The following is a 13294-nucleotide window of genomic DNA, read 5'->3' as shown; positions in this document are numbered from 1 at the left end:
AAACAGAAAAACAAAAACAAACATTTGCTCCTCTGTCTTTCCCACATCTCCACCACATGTTTATCTTGCAATGGCCTTGTTAGCTGTGGTGTGTCATGAAGTATATCCTTTCTGTTCAACAGCTGTACTTGCAAATGTTCATTGCAAAGAGTTGTTAGTTTTGTTCAAGGTCTCAGATATCTGGTACACCAACAATACTGGACCCTCCCTGAAACTCCCGGAGTCATGGAGATCCTGTGGCTATGGTTCCCCACGACCAGTCCCTTCATGCACTCAAGCAGATCACAGATAGTATAGATGTTGGGGTGGGCCAACTCAAAGCCCTGGATGTGGGCCTGGATGGTAGCTGAGTTGGTCAGTCAGGGTTTTCACCGGGATCACCTATCTCAGGCAAGAAGCCAGCTCTCCATCCCCAACACCACTGGGGCCAGTTCTCCTGGGGAGGAGGGTACAGTTTTCCTGCGGAGGCAGGTAGCAAAAGGCATGGCCATCTCTCAGGTGCCCAGGCTACTCACCAGAGCCAGCTCTCCCATTGCCGCCAGTGGTAACACGAGCCATAGACATCAACATAGGACCAGAGACCCAGACAATGGCCCTAGGCTACAGCGTGGGCTGTGCGTCATTATTGCCTCTGATGGCGGTACAGGCCACTCAGATCAGTATGGCCCTAGTGGCAGTGTGGCCCTCAGACACCAGTGTGGCCTCAGGTGGCATCCCATACCACAGGCATGCTCACAGCTTTTGGTGGTAACACGAGCCACGGGCATCATCACTGACAGTAACTGCAGCAGGGCCTTGGACCCAGATAAAGCTTTTGGTAGCATCGCAGGCCTGGACTTCACATAGCTGTAGCCGGCCGCCCATATCAGCCTGTCCTCACTGCCGGACCATCTCCAGTTCCGCTTCTCTCCACACTGAATCAATCACTCTGCTTCTCCTTTGCTCCCATGTCTCCACACACACCTGTTCATCACAGTGGTGCCTGCCTGCCCAGGCTGCAGGGCGCTGGGCCGACAAGTCCAGCTGCAAGTTGTGACCCAACTCTGACATCATTGTTCTGACATTTGTCTCAAACGATAGAATTCTGTGTGGGGTGGGGGGAATTATAGCTTAGAGAAAGAGGATCTTTTCTAATGGAAGCTTCTTGTAAAAGCAATGAATTCTGAAATATTATTAAATATTAAACTAATAAGACCAGGAGAAACATATCTGCCCAGTGGGGGTTCCCAACAAGAGTCTCTGAGAAGGATTTCTCACTGTTCCCATCAAGTCTCTAGCAGATTCACTGACCTTTTGCTGGACTCTGACAACCCATGGTGTGCTTTCTGGATATTTATACTACCATGCTTATCAAATTATTGTCACTCACTGAACATAATGGATAATGCACAAAATAAATTATTTAAGTAGTATAAATAGAGAAAAAGGCGATATACATATTTTGTGGCTACAATATCGTTACTGAAATAAGCAGTTCCCTTAAGCTGCGGCAAATGTCAATAGTAAGGCCCTGGATCTATGCATTTATTTAGTTCTTGGCTTGAAAGATAATGTTGCACGGCCTCAGCCTTTTGTTAGTGTGCAGCTGTCATAACCTGCAGGACTCGGTACTAACAAATAAACTCACCTCCTTTTGCCTCTGCAGAGGTTTCATTTCACGAGTAAGTTCCTCCAGGAAATGCCTACTGCTTGCTCTAGTTTTTTTTTTTTTTTTTTTTTTCTCATCTGATGCAAAGCCCGCACATGGATGGGGCATCTTAATGGATTCCTTCTATCGAAAGCCAGCACTGAATTTCAGTTCTGCAATATTCCTCAGAAAGTCACACTGATCAGGCTCAACAAAATTATGCAGACACCAAATTAATCAATCTTTCTTTCTTTCTTTCTTTCTTTCTTTCTTGTTTGCTTGCTTTCTTGCTCTTTCTTTCTTTCTTTCTTTCTTTCTTGTATCAAAGTACCTTCTTAAGATAGTCATTTCCTCAGATTATATATCTTGTTCCATTAGACAAATCTACAAAGAAAGATGTTTGATAGTCAGAAGATCACGTTCGCCACTTTGTCATCAGAGCATGGGGGTGTTAGTGATTAACGACATCCAGAAGTCATAGCTAACATTTATCGAGTACTTAATTATGTATTACTCACATCCTACAGGCATTTCTTGCCTTTATCTCCTGGCATCCTTCTGAGAGAGGCAGTTTGTTCTGAGTTTTTCTATATATTCACTTAATTTTGTTATCTATGAAATCAATGCCATTTTCATAATCTCATTTTATATAAGACAGGAAATAAGGCCAAAGGAATCGTGTGTTTTGCCTGAATTCACCCATGGGTGGAAATGCTGAGAATGGATACTAGGTTCAACTTGGTGTTTATATATCTTGGCTGCTACTTGCAGATAAAAAAAAAAGTGCTTGCAAATACAGATTGATGGGACACTCCTCCCACAAGACTAAAAAGGACTCCAAAAATGTTGCTTCTCAAATTCCTTTTCCTGATTTTTTTTTCTTGACTTAGACTGAGTATCCTATATTGCTAGCATATTCTTTTCTTTAAATATGTTAACTCCAGGGCCGAGGAGGAGGCTCAGTGGTTAAGAGTACTTGCTGCTCTTTCAGAGGACCCAGATTTGGTTCTCAGCATTCATTTGGCTGAGAACACAATGACCTGTAACTCCAGTTCCAGAGGATTCAGTGCCTTTCTCTGGTCTTCATATGGTACAAATAAACGCACAAAGGTATACATAACATACTGTAAAAATAAATAAATAATTTGAAAACAATATGTTAACCCTATCTATTGACTAGTCATTGCTAGGGCTTAAATTTCCTTCCTATGCTGTGTCTCTTAAGGCAACTTTTCTGTGTCTGATCTCACCCAACATATGCTCGGCCATCATGTCTTAGTGATAAATATGAAGTTATCACTAAGGGCCAGATGGTAAACACTGCCACAAAAGCCTGGAAGACCTGAGTCAGATCCTCAGAATCCAGACAAGAGTGAAAGGAGAGAACCAATTCCACAAATTTGCCCTCTGACTTCCTCATGCACACCATGGCACACATGCTTCCCTCTCTCTACATACATGATGCATACACACCCATAACAATAATAAATATTAGAACAAGATGAATAAAATGGAACACATGTTTGAAAGTTAAAAAGTGTGAGACATAATAGTGAAAATATGATGAGTGAAGTCACATCATTCTTTACATCGCTTATCTCTGGACTATGCTACTATGGCGTGCCTCTCTTATTATTTATGTTTTCTAAGCACTGTGATTACTGACACGTAACTAGTAAGAAGCAGTAACTTATATTCTATCACATTATATTTATTTGTGTACATGTGGTTAGAGATCAGGAGGCCGTTCTCTATCTGTCTTTCTTTCTTTCTTTCTTTCTTTCTTTCTTTCTTTCTTTCATCTATCTATCTATCTATCATCTATCTATCAATCATCTATCATCTCTCTATCTATCATCTCTCTATCATCTCTCTCTATCTCCATCTATCTATCATCTATCTATCTATTATCTATCTATCTATCTATCTATCTATCTATTTATCTATCTATCATCTATCATCTCTCTATCTCTATCACTCTACCATTCAGATCCTGGGAATTGAAATCAGGTTTGGCAGTAGGCACCATTACTTACTGAGCCATTTCAGCTCAGTCAAGGAATTGAAATTTGATATAAGTCTCATTAGGAGATAGAAGAATGAAGGGGATATGAAGCATTCATGGTAATAGAGAAAACTTAAAATTATTCCTTCGCTACTCTGAGAGAAACACTTGTACAGAATGGGTACTTGCTGTGGTGGAATCTTGTCAATAGCCATGAGTGGATTGGTTCCTTTCGTTCTTGAATGCACCACTGATACCCAGAAGTTGCATCTGTGCCTAGGTAATGGCATTCATCCTAAGCATCCTGGAATTTCCTAACATCTCAATATTTATTGTAATGCTGCGGCGGGGCGGGGGGGAGTCCACGGGCTTCCTTATATTTCAGTAAAAGCAGTTTGTATTGTAAATGCACTATTTGAATCGCTATCTCATGGCTCCTACAATTTGTATACATACATTACATTACATTACTCAATTTGAAGTTTCTAAAATAACCTTAATTGTATTTATTCCAGGCAATACCTTGTCATTATCATTATCAGTACAAACTCAAGAATCACACTGAGATTCTTCATTGCACAAAGTAGTGAGGTTTGTAGGGTCATTTCTATTCATTTGTATCATCTACTTTGATTGTATTCAATCACCATTACTGCCCTGTACTCCTCTCTCATCTCCCTCTCCTTTATTTCTTCTTTCCAAGTAGACTATTTTTATGTTGTGTGCATGTGCGTGTGTGTATGTACGTATGGGTGTGTGTGTATACTCTGGTTTCACATATGAAATACACCATGTAATACTTGTCTTTTTGCATTTAGCTTCACACGGTGATCTCCAATCTGATTTGTTTTCCTGCAAGTGACATAATTTTTTTCTTCCTTATAAAGGAGTAAAGCTCCATTGAATATACATTCCACATTTTCTTTATCTTTTCATTAATCTGTTGATGGGTATCTATGTGCTTTTCTAACCTGTTAATTGTAAACAGTTCTGCAGTGAACATGGATAAACACGTGTCTCTGTGGTGTGCCGACAGTGACAGCTTGGTGTATACATCCAGGCAAAGTATATATACCTGGATTATATGATTGATCAGCTTTTATGGGGAGCATTTTCACTGTTTTATTGTCCTGTGAGTAGTGTATAAAAGACCAATTTTTCCATACAACTCTTCCAGCATTTGTTTCTATTTAATTATTTTTTATTTCTAAATTTATTTATTTCTATATGTCTGTCGCACAAAGTGTTGGGTTTCAGAAAGACAATTTCTTCACAGATACCATATATTTTCAATTTCTCCCTTCTTTCCTTTCTGCTAGTCTCATTCCTTTCTTCCGTCTTCCATTTCCATGTCACCTATATACATCAGTGGTTTTACATGTCTTCAAACATTCTAGGACCACAAATTAGAAGTCTTTCTGAGGTTGGTTTATTTCACTTAATACAATGAGCTCTATCTGTGTTACCTTTCTAGGAAATGAAATGATTTCATGCTTCTTTATGATTCAATAAAATTTCCTTGTGGATGGCATTCTCTTCCTTCTTCCCTCCCTCCTTCCCTCTCTCCCTCCCCCCTTATGTAGTGTTGAGCTCCAACCATAAAATTATTTTTGTAGCTACTTCATAACTGTAATTTTGCTACTGTTATGAACCATAATGTAAAGACCCATGGTTTTCAGATGGTCTTAGACGACCCCTGTGAAAGGGCCATTCAACCCCAAAGGGTTGAGATCCATATGTTGAGAACCACTGGTGTAGACAGTGATGGAAATTCGATAACAATTTAGCTGTAATTCAAAGGGAAAACAGTTCAACAAGGTATAGGCTACTAAGACACAGAAAATCAAGTAAATCTGCAGTGTTATCCTCATATAGAAATATGTAGGTCAGGAAAATGAATCTGAAAATAAAGAAAACCTCTGAAATAATATAGACCCTCATAGAACCCTTAGGGGAAAATGTGTGTGTACATGTGTGTGTGTGTGTGTGTGTGTGTGTGTGTGTGTGTGTTTCAAAGCCTAGAAAACTCACAGATGTTAGAATTGAGACTTTACTGATGCTGTTTGCCTCTTTTTTAGTCTTCTGCTACTTACACTGTCACGGCTTGCTCTCCTGTGTATGACAAAACAAAGGACATCAACAAGGGAATGTATTTCAGAAACGGATGTTTCTTCTAAATGGAATTACACGATACGTCTCCAACACAACCCTGTGTGGAACTGCCTGGAAACACCATCTGAGAGCAAACACCAGGCCAAGATGCACAAGGCAAGAAGGAGAAGTCAATGTACATAAGGTCAGGAAAAATCGCCTGAGCATTCATCATACTTGGCTGAGACGCGCTTAGAAAGCAGCCCCACCCACAGCCAGCCATAAATGGCCTGCCAAATGAAAAAGCCAAGTCGCAGCATATGCTGAAAATGTTGCTGTTTTCGTGATATGCAGAAAGACATTTTCTTTGATATATTCCCTTCTTTTTTACTACTGAGAACTCAGCCTGCCATTTGCTGTGATTTCTCTCAGACTTTTTCTGGGCAAATTTTCCATTTTCTTCTCACCCCGCTCAGTGATCTTCAGCATCCAAGCTGAATGTGTCTGTTTGATATTTCAAAAATATACTTGCTTCGGCACAGCCTCTATTTCCAGCAGGCCCCTCCCTGGCCTTGTCACCGCCACTGCCGTTTACCATGTACTGGCTGCTCTACGTATAGTCCCATTTGTTTCCGTTGCTGCTACTGTGAATATTAAAAATAGACTTTGGGAAGAAAACATGTAGAACCCTCCGTGCTGTACATTTCTCCAAGAAACACAACACTGCATAATTTCCCAAATGCAATCCCATTTTCATCTCTCCAGCAATTTGGCAGTTCTCAAAAGGTTACCACTCTGAATTTGTTTTCTTTGTAATCTTGCAGGCCATTTGTTCTGTCTTAATGCTGCAAATCTATGTGAGAGCCTGACCTCCATCTGCCATACGCCAGTAGATTTACCCTTTTCTTGTTCCCCCCCCCACACACACACACCCTGAAATGAGAAAAAGAATGCATTTCATGATTTGCTAAAATGGTATATGGGTTAAATGTTTAAGGTCAAAATCAAGGGGACTTCAAACCTTAGGTAGGATTTAATTTACCTGTATGCCTCTGGGGACTGTTTTTTTTTTTAATTAAAAAAATTTAAGGATGAAAATATCTTTCTAAATTCCCAAGCCACATTTAAAAGAAAAAAATCTTCTATCTGAAAGGAAATGTGTAGTTAATGTGCCTGGCCTGGTAATTCCACTTTTATTTAAAATAAAAGGTAATTTCACTTTTATTTTAATGACCACATAAAAGAGAGTGATTATAAAATAACAAAACAAAAACCAAAAAAAAAAATCAGCCCTACATACCAAATAATAGCAAGAAAAGTGCTTAAGTGACAGTTACATTTCTGCATGTCTGGCCATGTCCTACTTATTTGTTCATAGTTTTAGTTTTCCAAAGAATTCAACATCATGCTACCTTCCATGGGCCAAAAGAGCCCTCAAGGCAAGCTCTCCTGCTGCAGAGATTTTTTTTCCCCTACTAGTAAGACATAAGATGAACACTGTTAAAATAGTTAGAAAACAGTAAATGCTAAATCACGTGACTCCCTGTGTATTTGGAGAAGAGAGAGCTGCTGGGTTGAGAAGTTGATGCTTCAGAAGGAAGTGAGAAGTGGACATCAGAGTGGAAAGACAAGAAGGGCACCGGGAGGTGGTGGCTTGGCACAGCACAGTATGCCAGACAGAGCAACACCCTGGCAAAGCCAAGAGTGGATGAGGTGAACGGTGGAAGTCTCAGTTGGCTGAGGGTGTAAGTCCAGACTCGTATGGCAAACACTGGGGACAGTCACTGGGGCTCTTCTTGAAGGCAGTGGTGCTATAGAAAGAACAGTTTGGGGTCTTTGTAAGCAAATAGGACCTACACTAACTTACGCCATGTTCCATGGTGAAAGAGAAAAAAAGAATCTTTTGAGGAAGGCTTCAAAGCTGGTCCAAGAGAACTTCCTGATCCTCCAGCTTTCAGTGGCTCCATGCAAGGGGCAGAGTTGGCGGACAGGTGCCGTGGTGGCCCCAACAGACTCTTGTGTTTGAGTGTTTGGCCCATAGGGAGTGACACTATTAGGAGGTGTGGCCTTGTTGGAGGAAGTGTGTCACTGTGGAGGCAGGCTTTGATGTCTCATATATGCTCAACTCCACCCAGCTTCCTTCTACTGCCTACAGATCCAGATGTAGAACTCCCAGCTCCTTCTCCAGCACCATGCCTGTCTGCCCTCTGCCACGTCCCACCATGGTGATAATGGACTAAACCTCTGAAACTTGTCATGTGGCTGGTTCTCATATACATATTGAAGCACCAATCTCCAACAACACAGAAACCAACTGTATAGGAAGATAAGCCAGCCCCAATCAAATGTTTTCTTTTACAAGAGTTACCATGGTCGTGGTGTCTCTTCACAGCAAGAGAAACACTAAGATAGGTGGAGGTGTGGGCTGTGCATTTGATCCTCGTCTTTATGGAAATCAGTACTCTTAGACATACTTTCAGCAAGACCCATGCATCATGTCTATAGCAAACTTGAAAATGAAAAACTTTAAAAATGATGTCACCACCAACAAATGGGTTAACTGTGGACAGAAGCTGTTCTCATTCCTGGCTGGTGTTGCCTGTTTGTCCACATAGATGCGTGCATACATGCATGCAGCCATACACCACTCAGATGCACACATCACAGTGTTCTTAATCAGCCGGTTTCTGCCTCCCAGAATCTTATGCTTTTGAGGCCAGGAACCGCTTTACCTCTTGTCCCACCCCCGCTCCCCCAATGAAGTCTTTGCCACTCTATCTCTCATTACTCCATGCCAGAAAGATCTGGCCTCTGCTTCTGCTTCTCATTTGTCAAGGTCCACTTCGAGATATTCTGCTGAGTCTTTCTTGAGTTGCTTCAGACTAAAGTCACCCCTGTCCTCTGCATCCTACCAGAGCTGCGTCCCCTGCTCTGTGATCCATCTTCCACACTTGTCGGGCTCAGCGAACCTGACTTGCACTCCGAAGTGCGCCAGGGCTTTGCTGACGGCAGCCTGGTGTGGATTAATGTTGAGGGAGCTCACATTCACTAACAGGCCATCGGGCTTTGCAGGCGATTTCATAATTTATAGAAGTCATAGCCCTGCCCCTATAATATAGAGTGGTGGCGCTGTGCATACAAATAAGAGCCTGCAAGCTAAATCATGCTGCAGAATCCTTGGAGGCCGCATATGTGCCAGTTGGTCAGGGGAACTTGGTGAAACAATCGGTAAACAGTGAAGAGGGGGGAATATATTTGTCTGAACTCTACCATGGACACATGGTTCTGCATTAGCCATGCTGTGGGGGAAATGCACTGCATTTAATGCAAGGACACACAGCAGGTGGAGAAAACAAGGAGTTGGAAGGGATAATGTGGCCGGCGATGATCATGAACGTCCTATTGTCTCGTAAAATAAGGTTATCAGTCTTAACATGTGACCATAATGGATGGCTGTCAGAAGCAAAGGTGCAGCCCTGCTATGTGTCACGTCCACAAAGACTGCTTTTGAAACTGTCAGCTGTTCAATTCTTCGGACAGATTCCTGTCTCTCAAAGGTTTGACAGGCTTGTTTGTTTGTTTTTAGAACAATGATGTGGACATGATATAAGGGAATTTTTAACGATTTATTTCATTCAAGCATGCAAAAATAATTGAACTATAAGAGTGCCAACATCTTTAAAAATTTGAAATATGCTTTGTATGAATTTTTATACTGATAAAATTTAGGATTGTAGTAATATGAGCGGTGGGGCTGCGTCCCCAGCACCCTGGCCGCCTGCTAGCTTATGCCTCGAAATAATTACACGGACACTGTATTCTTTTAAACACTGCTTGGCCTATTATATCTAGCCTCTTCTCGGCTAACTCTCGCACCTGGACTAGCCCATTTCTAATAATGTGTCTAGCACCTAGGTGCGCTTACCTGGAAGATTCTAGCCTACGTCCATCCTGGGTCGGAGTTTCATCACGTGTGCCTCAGAGAGCAGAGCTATCGCATCTGCCAGGGAGAGGGGAGCATGGCGTCTCTGAGCTCACTTCCTCCCAGCATTCTGTTCTGTTTACTCCTCCCACCTATGTTTTAACCTATGAGGGCCAACCAAGCAGTTTCTTTATTTTTTAACCAATGACCTTCCTCCATCATAGGATTTTTCAATAAAATAAAGAGGAATATTCTCCAATCTGAGCATTAAAGTATTTAGGGGTGGAAAGGAATCTGGGTAATAGAGATAGCCAAGCAGCTAAAGGGAAGGGAAGCCGTGAACATTGTCTAACTTGGATACATACATACATATGTGTCTGTATATGTAGTTGTTACACATATTTGTGAAGTATAATAATTAAATACATGGATTCATGTATAAACTGAAAGTTGGGTATGTTGTGCATATCCAGCCCTACGGAAACAGAAGCAAGAGAATCAAGAGTTCAAGACCATCTTTAGCTACATAACAAGTCCAAAACCAACTCTTGCTTTATGAAACCCTGTCTCTAAACAAACAAACAAACAAAAACATGTCAGCAGGAGGATGCAAACAGAAGAAAAGTGATTTTAAACTCACAATTGGGAAAGATTTTATGAGAAGGGGGTAGAATTTTAAAAAGCACAAAAGCCTCTATTTGAGAGCCAGGAAGGGAACGCACTGGCCTGCAGGAAAACTAATCACAAGAGGCCAGCAGCTGGGGAAGGGGAGTCTGAGCTCACAGAAGTGTCTCCTGAGCTCACAGAAGTGTCTCCTGAGCAGGCAGCCTTTCCAGAAGGCACTGGGATGTGTAACCGATTCATGGCTCCTCTTATCTTTCTAATCTTATCTCTTTTACACTCAGTGAAACATCCACACCTCTGCACCTGGAGCTAAGGCTCTTATCTTCTGACCTGAATCACCTGGCTCAATACGAATTCAGAGCCATGCCAAACGAAGGGCTGTCATGGCTCCCCCATGGATTCTACATGTTGAAGTACATCATGTAGCAACTCCATGTATTCTGTGTCACAAACAAGTACAGCCTCTGGAAAGTCAGACCTTGTGCTAGCAACATAAGGCAAAGATTGTAACCAACAGTAACCAGAAGGTGCATGTCAATCTGATGTGCAGGCAGGTACTTGGAAGCTGCTCCACACCCTTGGCCCTTACCAGAGATAGTTGATGCACCACTATTCTTCAGGCAGGTCAACCAGGGGTCTAGTTTGTACTAGATAGGAGTGGAGTTGGGGATGATGAAGGGGAAGGACAAATCAAGACAAAGGACTGAATCATCTTTAATTTGAGATCTACAGGAAGAACCAGATCATCCATTTCTGTAGTAGAGGGATCCATGCCTTGTACAAGGATTCAAGCTGGTCAAGAGCATGACTGTCTTGAGAATAAAAGGGCTTTGGCATGGGGGATGCTCTAAGAAATGCTCTAGGATCCTGAAGTGTGGGGTACGTTATCTGTGGGAACCTCGGCTATCAGGCTCTTGCCATTGCGGAACTTTATTTTAAATAATTTGCAGTCTGGGTTAAAATGAAGCACAGTGGGAACTGGGTGCTTTAGCAGACTTTGCATCTCACCACCTCTTTGATTGATCTGTGATTCAAGAGCTCCTTGGGAGATGCATATCAGATATCCTGCATATTAGATATTTACAATAAGATTCATAACAGTAGCAAAATGATTAAATAACAACAAAATCATTGTATGGCTGGGGTCGCTACGATGTAAGGTTAGGAAGGTTGAGAACCATTGCACCAAATGTGACAACTCTAAAATCCCAAAGAGGCCTTAATGTCATGCTTTGTCGCTTCATTGGTTCACACACAATGTCTAGTCCAATGACCTGGCTAACTTTCCTACTTTATAACTATGCTCAAGCCATCACCTCTGGTATACAAGGCCCTGACTTCTACTTCTTTGTGAGCCACCTGTCTGTCTTCTCATTCAAACACCCACCTTTTTCCTGGCCGACTCTAGACCCACTCAAGACCAACTAGAACCATCTTGGCTTTTCCCTTTTCATTTGTTCTTCTGAGACCTCTTAATCCTGCTGATAGAATTTGCATTCCTGGAACATTCTTCCCTTTCTCTCGGCAAATAAGCAACTGCAACCGAAGAACCAGTGACTTGGATTCTTTATTAAGATGAGTGAAAAGGATCAACACAAACCAAGGGCAACATGCTGACTCACAGCCACAAGTTAAAACTGGCAATGATTGGGGCTGGAGAGATGGCTCAGTGGTTAAGACCTTCCAAAGGTCCTGAGTTCAATTCCCGGCAACCACATGGTGGCTCACAACCATCTGTAAAGAGGTCTGGTGCCCTCTTCCGGCCTGCAGGCATACACACAGACAGAATATTGTATATAATAAATAAATATTTAAAAAAAACTGGCAATGATCTATAAGCAAGTGTTGAGAGGCTTAGGTTGTGACAATGTGGTACTGATGTTAAACCCAAAAGACAAACTTTTAAAGCCTAAAATTTCAAAAGTCTAAATTTTGTGAAGTCTAAATTTTCCAGATACCAGATTCCAAAAGATGAAAATTTCAAATGTTAAAGCCAGGTGGTGGTGGCACATATTTTTAATCCCAGCACTCATCCCAGCACTCAGAAGGCAGAACCAGGCAGCAGACAGGGTTTTTACACATAGAAAGGCTGTCTCTAAATGAACATACATACATAAATAAATAAATAAAATGTCAAATGTTGAAACACCAAAACCTGCAATTTTCAGTAGGAAAGTAAAAGAAAAAATAGATGAAAGAAATAGCTAGTTTAGAGGGGTAGAAAACCACATCTAAGGAGGGGTGAGCACACACTCAGCTCTGCATAGGACAGTTGTACCATGTTTGGCATAATGAAGCCCTAGGATTCCAGTAAAGGATTTAGGGGAGATCTGTCTGCCAGAGTCTTTCCATTGGGCTAGGTGGAGAACCATTTTTCTCAGTTTTGGGAGGTACCAGCCTTAATATATTTTATTAAAATAATAAAATATATATTATTATACTATTATATATTATCTATAATTTATAAATAAAGAAATATAAAAGTTATAAATTTATATATAGTGATAAATATATATTTATATATATTTAAAAATTAAATATATTTATATTATATATTTACATATATATGTATATATAGAGAGAGAGAATGAGAGAGAGAGAGAGAGAGAGAGAGAGAGAGAGAATGAGAGAGAGAGAGAGACAGGGTTTCTGTCCAGCCTGATTTCTGTCCTCCCACCAGGTCCCACATCCTTTTAGCCCCAAAGAAATCACACAGAGGTCTATATTAATGATAAACTGATTGGCCCACTAGCTATTAGCTCAGGCTTCTTATTAACTCTCATAACTTATATTAACCCATTATTCTTATTTATGTTAGCCACATTGCTTGGTACCTTTTTCAGTGGGGCAATCACATCTTCCTTCAGTGGTTGGGACAGGACTGGGGAAGACTGGGCTTTCTTCTTCCCGGAATTCTCCTGCTCTCCTTGACCTGCCTCTACTTTCTGTCTGGTTGTCTCGCCTATACTTCTTGCCTGAATACTGGCCAATCAACGTTTATTAAAAACATAATTGACAGAATACA

The sequence above is a fragment of the Microtus oregoni genome, unplaced genomic scaffold (genome assembly GCF_018167655.1).
Source record: "Microtus oregoni isolate MIOR12 unplaced genomic scaffold, Mior012 000010F_ref0000083, whole genome shotgun sequence".
Classification (NCBI taxonomy): Eukaryota; Metazoa; Chordata; class Mammalia; order Rodentia; family Cricetidae; genus Microtus; species Microtus oregoni.
Note: the sequence above shows the minus strand (reverse complement) of the source record.